General features: G+C 42.7%; 1 protein-coding gene across 3 annotated transcripts in view; it reads right to left on the bottom strand.

Moving 5' to 3' along the window:
- LOC311101055 (TGF-beta receptor type-1-like) overlaps positions 1 to 14119 on the bottom strand; it is a 78946-nt gene that overhangs the window by 64722 nt on the left and 105 nt on the right. The gene's annotated exons all lie outside the window — the stretch shown is intronic.

The raw sequence follows: 14119 nt of genomic DNA, 5'->3' as shown, positions 1-14119 counted from the left end.
CCATAGGCTGTAGGCTTGTTCATTTGGCTGACAAGGTATGCTTATAAGTCCTGTGACATTATTTTATATTATTTTTATAGTAAGAAGAATATAATTGAACTTAGCTGAATAAAATAAAAAGGATATCTTTCCCATTCCGAACCGAGTGTGCACACATATTAAGTGGCTATGTTGAGCGTAAAAGTGATCATTTGAAACAGGTCATATATGCTAGATTTAGAGTTATTTGGCAACTTTAGTTGGGAATTATAAAAACCTTAGACTGTCTTAGAAATGAAAACATATATGGGCTGCATGATTTGAGAAAGTCGGGAAAAAAAAGCATGCGCTCTATTCCTTGCCTCAGGCTGCACAGCGGTTCTCTCATCAAGTGATCATATTTTCACCCATCACTTGCTGACCAAACCGCTTGCGTCGCGTGCGCTGCAAAATACATTTACACATACATGTTATTCAATCATTGCACCCACACTGCTCGCGTGCGTCTGCATAGCCAGTCGCTAAAATAGAACTTGGTTCTATTTGTGACGCTTGACGCGCTGAAAGTCCCGCCTCTCCCATCTCCTCATTGGTTTTTAGGAGCATATACCCACGTGGCTGATTGAAAGATAAACTGAGGTCCACACTCCAGTCCAGTTGGTGGTGGTAATGCATCTTAATGTTGGTTGCCAACCGCCATATAAAGTCCAAAGAAGAAGAAGCCTGAACTCTGTTTACCATTTTATCTGTGGATTCATTGTCGGAGTAGAGGACCTTGTGCATTTCAGGTAAAATAACAACCCAATGTTTATATCCCAGGACAAATTAGCTAGCAACAGCAAGCTAGCTAGCTAAATTGCCATACATGTTTAATGCTTTTCGACCTGTTGGTTCAGAGTTTGTTTTGATATTTCAACCTGCATGTCCTGATCGCGTCTGGTGTGGGTGGAAAAAATCAACACGCACGTGCGTACGGTCAGCATGTCAGACTATTCTCAATTTAATCTTGTCTTTAATAGTATATAAAATTAGTTTAGATTGAGAATGGCACATTATCAAATGAGCAGGAGGGAAAACAAATGTCATCCGTAGGCTATGCACTCAAATAGCAAATGGAGGCTGCACGTTTTCCAACTTGTCAGTTTTTCAATGATGCAGGGTAGGCTACTTTGGTTTTTATAATGGAACTGTGTTTACTTAATATGAGCAGCTGAGAAATAAATAAGAACACTTATTCCACGCATCAACCACTGTTTGAGGAGCATGCTCTCGCTGCGCGACAGGTGATATTCCGTATTCCATGGGCTCTCCAACCCTGTTCCTGCAGCTACCCAGTGCTTAATTTGGGAAAACAAGTGAAATCTGTTCGGGAACATCAATAGTAACATGTTTTCGCAACATAACTTATTTCACTAAACTGTTGACAGCCCCTCTGCACGCTCGAGAAAGGAATAAAGGAGAGAGAGGAGTAGATGGAAATGCATGGTGTTGAAAAATATTCTGTATAGCTAAAGGTAATGTGTGACCCAATTAAAATGACTAGGCTGGTGGATAGAAATGTTGGAGCGTAGCATAAGGTAAATCATGCAATCCAGTATGCATAATACAGTCCACAAAGGCCTCTATTTTTTTTTACTTTGGAGTATAGGCTACACCAATTATTTGGGAGGGGTGGGGGCTTGTGCTCATAAACCTTTGCGTATGCATAAGCTCAAATATGCATATGGCTGTTTTTTATTAATCATCCCCTTAGAAAGCACTGTCCATTTCGTTGTGTTAAGACTTTGAAACAACATCCACAACAACCATGTTTTACACTCCGTTTCAACCTGTTGTTGAACTTCTTTCTTCAAATTGATCATCACAGCGAGGTGAGTTTTAAAAGCACGATACTGTTTTGATAAGTGTTTGATGTGATTTTCAATTGCATTTGTATTGATGTCAGACTGGTTAGAGGGACAATAGAACCCTGAGTACCAGGCCATTAGGACCTGATGGTTGTTAGCAAGTTGGGTACTACCAACGTACAGTGGGGGAAAAAAGTATTTAGTCAGCCACCAACTGTCCAAGTTCTCCCACTTAAAAAGATGAGAGAGGCCTGTAATTTTCATCATAGGTACACGTCAACTATGACAGACAAATTGAGAAAAGAAAAATCCAGAAAATCACATTGTAGGATTTTTTATGAATTTATTTGCAAATTATGGTGGAAAATAAGTATTTGGTCACCTACAAACAAGCAAGATTTCTGGCTCTCACAGACCTGTAACTTCTTCTTTTAGAGGCTCCTCTGTCCTCCACTCGTTACCTGTATTAATGGCACCCGTTTTAACTTGTTATCAGTATAAAAGACACCTGTCCACAACCTCAAACAGTTACACTCCAAACTCCACTATGGCCAAGACCAAAGAGCTGTCAAAGGACACCAGAAACAAAATTGTAGACCTGCACCAGGCTGGGAAGACTGAATCTGCAATAGGTAAGCAGCTTGGTTTGAAGAAATCAACTGTGGGAGCAATTATTAGGAAATGGAAGACATACAAGACCACTGATAATCTCCGTCGATCTGGGACTCCACGCAAGATCTCACCCCGTGGGGTTAAAATGATCACAAGAACGGTGAGCAAAAATCCCAGAACCACACGGGGGGACCTAGTGAATGACCTGCAGAGAGCTGGGACCAAAGTAACAAAGCCTACCATCAGTAACACACTACGCCGCCAGGGACTCAAATCCTGCAGTGGCAGACGTGTCCCCCTGCTTAAGCTAGTACATGTCCAGGCCCGTCTGAAGTTTGCTAGAGTGCATTTGGATGATCCAGAAGAGGATTGGGAGAATGTCATATGGTCAGATGAAACCAAAATATAACTTTTTGGTAAAAACTCAAGTTGTCGTGTTTGGAGGACAAAGTTGCATCCAAAGAACACCATACCTACTGTGAAGCATGGGGGTGGAAACATCATGCTTTGGTGCTGTTTTTCTGCAAAGGGACCAGGATGACTGATCCGTGTAAAGGAAAGAATGAATGGGGCCATGTATCGTGAGATTTTGAGTGAAAACCTCCTTCCATCAGCAAGGGCATTGAAGATGAAATGTGGCTGGGTCTTTCAGCATGACAATGATCCCAAACACACCGCCCGGAAAACGAAGGAGTGGCTTTGTAAGAAGCATTTCAAGGTCCTGGAGTGGCCTAGCCAGTCTCCAGATCTCAACCCCATAGAAAATCTTTGGAGGGAGTTGAAAGTCCGTGTTGCCCAGCGACAGCCCAAAAACATCACTGCTCTAGAGGAGATATGTATGGAGGAATGGGCCAAAATACCAGCAACAGTGTGTGAAAACCTTGTGAAGACTTACAGAAAACGTTTGACCTGTGTCATTGCCAACAAAGGGTATATAACAAAGTATTGAGAAACTTTTGTTATTGACCAAATACTTATTTTCCACCATAATTTGCAAATAAATGCATTAAAAATCCTACAATGTGATTTTCTGGAAAAAAAATTCTCATTTTGTCTGTCATAGTTGACGTGTACCTATGATGAAAATTACAGGCCTCTCTCATCTTTTTAAGTGGGAGAACTTGCACAATTGGTGGCTGACTAAATACTTTTTTTCCCCACTGTATGTCCAGAGTGCATAAGAGGAGATTACCGTGACTCAACGGTCACGTGGAATTTTACTGCAGTCATGACTGCCAGTGTGGATGTAATATGGTCACCGCACCAGCCCTAGCGCCGACCAACCTGGTCAGGCATCAGCCCTCTGCTGCTGAGAGCACCAAGACAGATCTAGCTATCAAGATAAACACTGAAGTTATACATAGCCTACTTTACTTCAGCTCACTATTCTTGAAACATGTTCACCTGGGGCTGAGAGTTCTCTCCGGCTAATGAGTGTCATAACTACAAGGAGATTCAGCAATGTTTGGAGAGGCCTAAAAAAAACATGACAAGATTACAGGCAGAAGTGTTTCTTTGCATGGGAGATTAGGCTCCAATGAACTGAAGCGCTGGCCTTTTGAGCTCACAAACCTTTTAAGCACTTTGAAATACAAATGTCTTCTACATGCCGGTGGGAAAGGAGACTGTCATTTCACCACAAAACAACTAGGCTATATTTTGTGGCGGAATCATAGCAAAAGCACTTCGCTCTAGATGCTTGAATAAAATGTTCCTATTCTAACGCCATGGGTTTTCATCATCACCTATAAACACTTCAAAACGCATCTCCTGTAAAATCTAATTTGAACAATTCTTACTGTGTGCAAAGCTAAGTCAAGTAGCCATATGCATTTTGAATACTGGACTGTGCCCCCTGCAGTCGCCGTATTGTAGGGAGGGAAGCGCAAGGTGTTTGGTTTTAGGGTGCCCTGTACTTCCTCCTTCAAATAAATAATTAGGCTACACTAATTACTCTCCTTGGTGTAATCGTGTGGGTTAAAACAACAGCAAACAAAGCATCAGTCTTCGCACAAATGTAGTTACATATATTCAAGTTAAATCGGCAGCCAAATGACCGCGGTCACCGTCATAACCGTTCAAATAGCAACAAAATAATGATGTTTTCTCCTCGCCATGTGCTGCTGCAGGGATGGGAGTGTTGCCTAGGCAACTGAAGACTTGTTTTCTACAACACCTTGCTTGTTTCAGCAAGGAGCAACAAAGTTATCACGTTGTAGAGTCCATGTAACAGCAGAAACGGACTCAATCACACGAATGCCTGTTCAGCTGTTCGTTCCACACACACTGTCTGACTGTTGTTATATTTTCATGACATCTTCATCCATAACTGTCAGTTATACTGTAATTGTGCCAGCCCTACTGGTATGAGCATAAGCTTAGGTTACACACCTGTCGATAGTAAGGCTAAACCTGAGGGCAAGATAAAACGCATTTGGAGATCGGAGAGGGTGTGTCGCGTGTGGAGCGATGGGTCAGCATGCTACACACAATGTGACTAATGTTTGAGTATCACACTCGTTGCCAAATCGGTGTGAACTCAATTCACCTCATCCTCTCTGCGCTACTATGTAAATTGTCTTAGTCGCTGCTGTTCCTTAAAAAACAAACACACACACACACACACACACACACACACACACAGGCTAATGTAACCTGCTTTGATCCATAGCTTAGCATGTGGCTGGGGTATGTGTGCTTTGCCTCACCCAGCCAGCCTTCGGGTAGCCCAGCTCAAATAAAAACATAAACAACAGGTGTAGACTAACAGTGAAATGCTTACTTACAGCCCCTTCCCAACAACACACACAGAAAAATAGAAAAATAATACGAGGAATAAATTACACAATGAGTAACAATAACTTTGCTATATACACGGGGTACCAGCACCGAGTTGATGTGCAGCGGTACGAGGTAACTGTTAGATTAATTTGTATTTTAAGAATAATGACTAAAGGATTTCACCCCAAATACAGTATAAATGTGTGAACTCTGTTAGAATTATAATGTATTGTCAACCTACTAACAGAGGGGGGCGGGACTAAACATTCCAGGGTGAAGGGGACTGAGGAAACAGGGGGCCTCCTAGAGGTGGGCGGAGCAGGGTGCCTTTGTGTGTCGAGGTATAAAACAGGAGTGTATGTGTTTTGGGCGCCAGAGCTCTCCATGAATAAAGATACAGATAATCCTTGTGGGTTGTGGACCTTCAAGCTTAGGTTGAATTAGAGATAGAAATTCTCGTAACAGTAACTGAGGTAGATATGTACAGTGAGGGAAAAAAGTATTTGATCCTCTGCTGATTTTGTACGTTTGCCCACTGACAAAGAAATGGTCTATAATTTTAATGGTAGATTTATTTGAACAGTGAGAAACAGAATAACAACAAAGAAATCCAGAAAAACGCATGTCAAAAATCTTATGAATTGATTTGCATTTTAATGAGGGAAATAAGTATTTGACCCCTCTGCAAAACATGACTTAGTACTTGGTGGCAAAACCCTTGTTGGCAATCACAGAGGTCAGACGTTTCTTGTAGTTGGCCACCAGGTTTGCACACATCTCAGGAGGGATTTTGTCCCACTCCTCTTTGCAGATCTTCTCCAAGTCATTAAGGTTTCGAGCCTGACGTTTGGCAACTCGAACCTTCAGCTCCCTCCACAGATTTTCTATGGGATTAAGGTCTGGAGACTGGCTAAGCCACTCCAGGACCTTAATGTGCTTATTCTTGAGACACTCCTTTGTTGCCTTGGCCGTGTGTTTTGGGTCATTGTCATGCTGGAATACCCATCCACGACCCATTTTCAATGCCCTGGCTGAGGGAAGGAGGTTCTCACCCAAGATTTGACGGTACATGGCCCCGTCCATCGTCCCTTTGATGAGGTGAAGTTGTCCTGTCCCCTTAGCAGAAAAACACCTCCAAAGCATAATGTTTCCACCTCCATGTTTGACGGTGGGGATGGTGTTCTTGGGGTCATAGGCAGCATTACTCCTCCTCCAAACACGCCGAATTGAGTTGATGCCAAAGACCTCGATTTTTTCATCTCATCTGACCACAACACTTTCACCCAGTTCTCCTGTGAATCATTCAGATGTTCATTGGCAAACTTCAGACGGGCCTGTATATGTGCTTTCTTGAGCAGGGGGACCTTGCGGGCGCTGCAGGATTTCAGTCCTTTACGGCATAGTGTGTTACCAATTGTTTTCTTGGTGACTATGGTCCCAGCTGCCTCGAGATCATTGACAAGATCCTCCCGTGTAGTTCTGGGCTGATTCCTCAACGTTCTCATGATCATTGCAACTCCACGAGGAGAGATCTTGCATGGAGCCCCAGGCCGAGGGAGATTGACAGTTCTTTTGTGTTTCTTCCATTTGCGAATACTCACACCAACTGTTGTCACCTTCTCACCAAGCTGCTTGGCGATGGTCTTGTAGCCCATTCCAGCCTTGTGTAGGTCTTTAATCTTGTCCCTGATATCCTTGGAGAGCTCCTTGGTCTTGGCCATGGTGGAGAGTTTGGAATCTGATTGATTGATTGCTTCTGTGGACAGGTCTTTTATACAGTTAACAAAATGAGATTAGGAGCACTCCCTTTAAGAGTGTGCTCCTAATCTCAGCTCGTTACCTGTATAAAAGATACCCGGGAGCCAGAAATCTTTCTGATTGAGAGGGGGTGAAATACTTATTTCCCTCATTAAAATGCAAATCAATTTATAACATTTTTGACATGCGTTTTTCTGGATTTTTTTGTTGTTATTCTGTCTCTCACTGTTCAAATAAACCTACCATTAAAATTATAGACTGATCATTTCTTTGTCAGTGGGCAAAAATACAAAATCAGCAGGGGATCAAATACTTTTTTCCCCTCACTGTAAATATGGGTAAAGTGACTAGGCAACAGGATAGATAATAAGCAGTAGCAACTAATTCCCTAGGCCAGGTGGAGAGGAGTGGCAGAGGGTGAAGAGGGGGGGTGTGGTGCGAAGTCACGTGGGTCTATCATCAATGCTACCCCTCACTCCAGCTCGCGCTCACCTTCATGCACAATCAAATTAATTACTCCCGTCTCCTGGCAACTGCAATCCCTGTAGGCTCCCCGTACAGCGTTACCTTGAAAGGTGGTGTGGCACAGCATGTAGGTATCACGTGGAGTAAAGGGTGCACACACGCATCTGGCAAGAGTACATATACACACAAGTATACAGGCTGCACGTTCCCCTGCCCCCACTAATTTCCTTAAAAATCAGCCAGTTTGTTCTTTCCCCTTATTCAGCGAACACTGCTCTCCAGGGTCATTTCCATAGGTCACGGCCTGCCCCGCTCCCCGGCCCTCCCCCCGTCACCTCCATTATGGCAGGGCTTTTGTCCAGACCAGATGTGGGGATGGGTGAGGTGGACCGTCCTCTCAGACCATCGCCACACAGACCAGAACCTCCCCCTGCAGCCTCACGGACAAATACACAGCTTTGTCTGGCTGCTTAAGCAGAAACAAAAGCACAAGCTTAGGGTGTAGGACTCTCAAAAAGGAACTGGAGGCAAAAGGGAGCGTTTAAGCACATCCGTTAGTTCTCTCAATTAGACCTACGTGTCACAACAAATGGGTTATATGATCATTTACGAATATTATTCTTAGTAGGTTAAAACAGCAAGTCAAAATAAAAAGTCAAACGCCGTTTTTCACAGATGCATCGAGGGAGCAGTGAGTTTAAATACAGTTAACGGCCAATTCCCAGCAAGCAGACATTCAACATAAACATGAGAATGGCTGAACGAGTCCTCTTATGAATATGCATCAGGTTGATTTAAGAGAAAGCGTCTCCCGTTGATGCAAGCTGTTCGGCAGAGACCTTCAGCTCTACCAGCTCAGATGCTTCACTGACTCACTGGGATGTGACAGTCGGTTACCAATGAATGTTTTCGCAAAATAGCCCACAAAATACCTCAAGGTAGTAGGATCTGCATAATGAATAATAAAAAAAAAACACAATTGGCCTTGAATTTAAAAAATAACTGGTTTAGATGGGTTTGTTGCTGCTGCGGCTTACTCAATTTGGTGACATTTTACAACTAGCAGGTAAGTGCTACAAGTCTGAGCATGGAGCTTAAAGGCTTTAAATCACAGCAATAACATTTGACAGCAAAATACACAATTATCTAGTTTCATTAAGAGATTGGACAATGTCTTAAATGTGTTTAAAAAGCATAATTGCTGCATAAATGGTTGAACACATTCATCCGAACAATGTGTAAAAAAGGCCTACTTTTCAACTATCAATACTGCAATGGGTTTGTGGGCGACCATATCTTGTACAATAGCCTACTACAGTGTTCAAGATATATACACAAGCCTGCAAGGCCTCTTCACAGCCATTTGAAAAGTCTGTTTGTGTATGCCTGGCCTGCCCATGGCATTTCTGCTGATGTTTGCTACTATCCTGACGTGTTAATTAGACTTCATACGGCAAAGGAGCAATAAGAGTCGCACAGCGAGTACCAGTCAATGCTGAAGTGCTAACTTTTTCGTCCCTCTCTTTGCCGGAGGCTGTACTAATTGCTGGTGTGTCAGAGCACAAGACTAAGTGTTCTTTATAAATACCCAGCGAACCAAGCCTTCTTGGAGGCACAGGGAGGAGTCGTAAACCTGCCCTTTTGTTACTGGAGCGAGGCAGGCCTGAGAGGGCACTTATTTGGTTTGATGCAGCCAGCTCAAAGAGCTCCAAATTCAGGGTTGGAAATTAACTCTCGCCAAATGCGGGTAGATTTTGTCATTGCGGGTAAGAATGTATATTTCACCAGCCATGTTGGTGGGTGGTCACACAAAGCATTTGGGATTTAAAAAATAAATAATTATCCAAAGCCCATATGTAGAAGTTGGTCGAATTGACAAGAAAGGCTACTAAAGTGTGACTTTGTCCTCGTGTTTCTTGGCCAGTTACATCGTTTTGTTCACATGGGACAGCAGGTAGCCTAGTGGTTAAGAGCGTTGGGCCAGTAACCGAAAGGACGCTGGTTCGAATCCCCAAGCTGACTAGGTGAACAATCTGTTGATGTGCCCTTGAGCAAGGCACTTAACCCAAATTGCTCTTGTAAGTCGCTCTGGATAAGAGTGTCTGCTAAATGTAGAAAATGTATAAATGTAACATGCAAGGTTGTTTTTCAATGTTAGTTTGAGTTTGCTGCAACTGTCTGCTGCTAGGAAGACATCAAAGTCTGAGACTTTGTTCAAGTCCCCAAAGCGCTTGCAACGCCAGGGTTGTGGGTTTGTTTCCCACGGGGGGGGGGGCAGTATGAAAATGTATGCACTCACTAACTGTAAGTCGCTCTGGATAAGAGCGTCTGCTAAATGACAAATGTAAATCACACACAAGCGAGTGCCCAAGTTACCATTGTAATGGTCTGTTCCTTAAAGCAGTGGTTCCCAAACTGGGGGCACGCCCCCCTAGGGTTTTATCTGCACCTCATGACAAAATGGGTAGAATTGCAGGAAATAATCTTTAAACCTGAAAAATGTTCTCTCCGCCAACAAGAGGAGTGTGAACAGTTTGTGTCATGAACAGTGCTTGTGCTCATGGGATGTTCCCCAATCCTGGAAGGGGGGCCTGAGTGAAAGTTTGGAAAGCCCACCTTAAAGTGCCAGCTGAAAACATTTCTCACCTAATGATTGTGCTTCATTGAGCATGGATCACTCCCAAAAACGTTTATTCATGACCTTTTAATCAATGTTCTCCTAGATGTATTTGTGTGCTTCTACATTTGTACTTAGGAGCACATCATGTACTCCTTGTACAGCATTGTGTCAGGTCAGGCACTTTGTTGATTCTTGATGTTCAGTTGTAGAACTGTTTATCTGTTTTTACTATTGGATCAAAATTATTAATTTTAACATTCATTGGTTAAAATACACAGGTAACAAAAATGAATTGAAGCAATATACCCCATTACTTCTTACTAGTAATACATGTATTGTTTTTGAAACGACAAGAAAATAATATTTTGGCTGGAAAATGAAATTCTACCAGCCACTTTTTTATCAACCTGCCACAGTGGCTGGTGGACCAAAATGTTGATTTCCCACCCTGGCCATTAGGCTAACCAAATGGCTGTTGCCACACACTGGACTGGACACACATTCTTCTGTGGAGCCTCCACACAGAGGTTACTGCAGGGCAGAAACACACAGACTGACGAAAGTTGAAGAAACCCGGAGACAAAATAATTATGCTACAACACTGCTAGTGGTGAGACAAGGCAGGTGAGGCAGATGAGTACGATAAACATTGAACTACTCAGTGCGGTGGAGCTACTGTTTCATGTGGCTATGTACACAGTTGACCGTTTCTGAAATTGAGGGAACGGGTTGGTTTTAATCCAGGACGGGAGGCCATTAAGGACATAAAGGACATAAAAGCAATGCATAGAGTTGCTTGATACGAGTATCTGTAGAGCAATTGGGGGAGAGAAAGGTAGTAACAGATTAATAGGGATTACAAAAACAGGTAGGCCTAGACTATGTCCAACGGAAATGCGTGAGGAGAAGGCTCAATGTACTTCCTTCCTGGCAGAATTGCTAGAGCATTTTAACTGAAAAAGAATGCTCACAGCTCCCTCAACATTTATTCGAAACCTGTAAGCCTAAACGCAGGCAATTGGAGGGATAAGAAAGTAGAAAAACAACTAAACCAAAAGCCCAGCACATCATAGGGCTGTCTATCACTCTGTTCTTTAAAAAGCCACAATCCCAGCAGAATTCTCGATGCCGCTGAAAGTGGGGCCGTTTGAACGCATCACTGCCCCTGAATCCAATCACAGCTGGCACAAAGACAACTTCTCATATTAGTTGTGGTTCCTTAAGCCAGGACAACAGGCAGTCTCGGATGCTTCAGATTCCTCTGACCAAAAGGCAGCGTTACTGTATTGACCGTAGCAAACACCCCTCTTTGACTAGTGGGGGGAGCTCACTGTTCGTGGGCCTTGTAATTGTCCATAGAGGTTCAGAGAAGAGGGAAAGGGGAAAAAGGTTATGATGTGACAGAGCTTCATAAGTCTTGCTCTGTGTCATTCGAAGCCTGGAGTTGATCCCCCACTTGATATTCTGACGCAGCGTGGACATGGTAACACAGGCAGTTAGAGCTTTTGATGTAGTCTTATTTTCAGACATGGCACCCCAGAGATGTCACTTAAACTAAGCTGCACATCTTTTTATTTCCCTGACGAAAATGTGCTGTTTTCTTGCACCGTCTGCAGGGAGCAAGCAATGCAAGTTTTATGCAGATCCAAAATGAAAAGGGGGCTCCGGCGCACAGAATTCTGTGAGCGTGTTGAGCACCATGGGAGCTCTGTGCTGGACAGTAATGAGGTTTGCAAAAGGTCACCGGAGGATGCAAAGGTCAAACACCAGCTGTCTCCACAGATGATGTGAAATGAACTGCTTGTGACTAACATCCCATCCAATGTAGCTACAAATGTATCTAAAATAAAGGTGATGGAATTGTAGTCTGTTTAGAGAGGTCCCATGATGTAAACAGCATGGGTAGGAGGACCAATCTGATTGACAATTGATGGATTATTGTCTGACTTCAGAGAGTCATAGATGTTACCGACAGCATGTATGTGAGCACTAGGCTACTATCCACAACAAGCCGAAGGACATGTACAATTATAGTGTGTGCATTTACATGAACTATTTCATATCTGGTCTGTCTTGAAGCTGTGAATTATTGATGACAGCGGTGACGGCATCAAATATTCTGGGGTGTGGAAGTGAGGATTCATCCCCTATCTTACACAAAAACACTTCCACAAAATGCACAGATAGCCTAATGCTAAGCTTCTTATGGGTGTAGAAAAAACAAACAGAAGTCCAACACCTTCAATTAGAGTAAGTGGTCTGCTCCTTTAGCAGTGGCATTATACGCGTCAAGGTTATTGATTTCATTACATTCTGATGCAAATTATCCTGCCTCCTTTCAGCTCCCATGTCACCAGAGCATGTCAGTGGTATTTCAAAAAAATTGACAAATCCTCTGCAGGTCGACATACCAATTGAGTATTAATAAGGTTATTTAAGGTCACAGGATAAACATATCAGAACCTTTTACCTCAATGGTTCTCTTTACATCAAGATACAACCACTGTGATCTGAGATGTATTCATGCTTGCATCGACTCTCCCTCCATCCACACAAAGGAATATTGTGAGGTTCCAAACCAGCAGAATCATTCTATATTCTTGTAAAAATGTAATAATGAATGAAGTAAGTTTGTGGTAATCACAGGTTGACTTTCATACAAAGAACAGTCGTTTTTTCAACAAAGCAGCAAAAACGATATTTAGGATGAAGGAAATCAAGAGTCTCGTGAAACATGTAAAGCGTGAATACATGCTGTCAGCCATATAGCCGTCATGAAATGTACAATAATCGACATTAGGGATATAGAAAGCATAGAAATGGGTGTTAAAGTCTTTGTTATTGTGGGTTGTCTCGCGATGTTCAATTAGCTGGTTAGCAAATGTTGCAAGATAGCTGCCCAGCACACTAGCTATAGTTGTAGCTCAGTTTGTCTAGAATTTCGAGCAAAATTCATAAAACTGATCAACAAATTGAAATAGATTAGCTGTTACACATATGTTTGGTGAAGTACATTTACCTTATATTAGCTATCTTTGGGGTGTCCGAGTAACCTTTGCGCCACATGTTGCTAGCAATCGCTTACTGCTTCGTTCTTTGTGTGTCAAGAAAAGAGTGGCTATTTTGTATCATCACGAGTGAGATGAAAGTCAAATGGAACGAGCAAATGGAACAAAATGTTGCAAGTTCAGCTCTCAGCAAAGCTCACACGAGAGCAACTTCGTACAAATGAGCATGACTTTAAATAGCCCCTTGATCGGTCACTAGCATTAGCTAGCTTGCTTTTAACTTAACTGTCAACACCTTTGAAACCGTAGCTATCTGTTTTACAAGAAAGGCACGAGTAACTAGCGAATGCATACTGTAGCAACAATAAAAGACAAGCTAAATAGAAGATGAGTTATAGCCAACTGGAAAGCTACACTATAGCTAGGTTTCAAATTAAACCAAATCCATCTCTTCTCTGTTGACTGAACAAGTATTTGTAGATATCTAACGGGAATCCTCCCTCAAAATAGACAGCTAGTTAGCTAACGTAGTAGCTGCGACTATTTAGTTACACGGACACAAATGCAAAACATAGCCTCATGGCAGGACTGTCCAGGCCATGGCTTTCTTCAGCACGCAGTACATTCCTCTGTCCGTGTCCAGCACAATAAATTAATGATTAAGGCCGATAACACAAACAGCTGTGCAGGATGCCAACTTTGTATTTTCTCAAATGAGAAATACTATCTAACTTAAATCAGTCAAAGCTCGAGCACAGCAGGTTGCAAATGACTTGACCAGAGTGTATCCCGCTTTGATCCTGGACTAAAGCCGAAGCCCTCCGAGGTGCATGAGACATTTAGCTCTTTCCTCTTGTTCTCTTTTTTTTCGCATACATTCTCTAAACAATAAACATTCCAATGACAGCGCAGCTTGCTTTGACCTGCGCCATCTTTGAAAGAGTCTTAGGCTGGCGCTTCTTGAAACAAAGAGCAACAACGGACGCCCCGAAATCAAACTTCGTGGCCAGAACATATTGGAGGAAAAAAACAATTGGCAGGACATAGCC

This window comes from Coregonus lavaretus (assembly GCF_964263955.1).
Source record: "Coregonus lavaretus genome assembly, chromosome: 2".
Classification (NCBI taxonomy): domain Eukaryota; kingdom Metazoa; phylum Chordata; class Actinopteri; order Salmoniformes; family Salmonidae; genus Coregonus; species Coregonus lavaretus.
The sequence above is the reverse complement of the archived record's forward strand: the minus strand, read 5'-3'. Positions and strand labels throughout refer to the sequence as shown.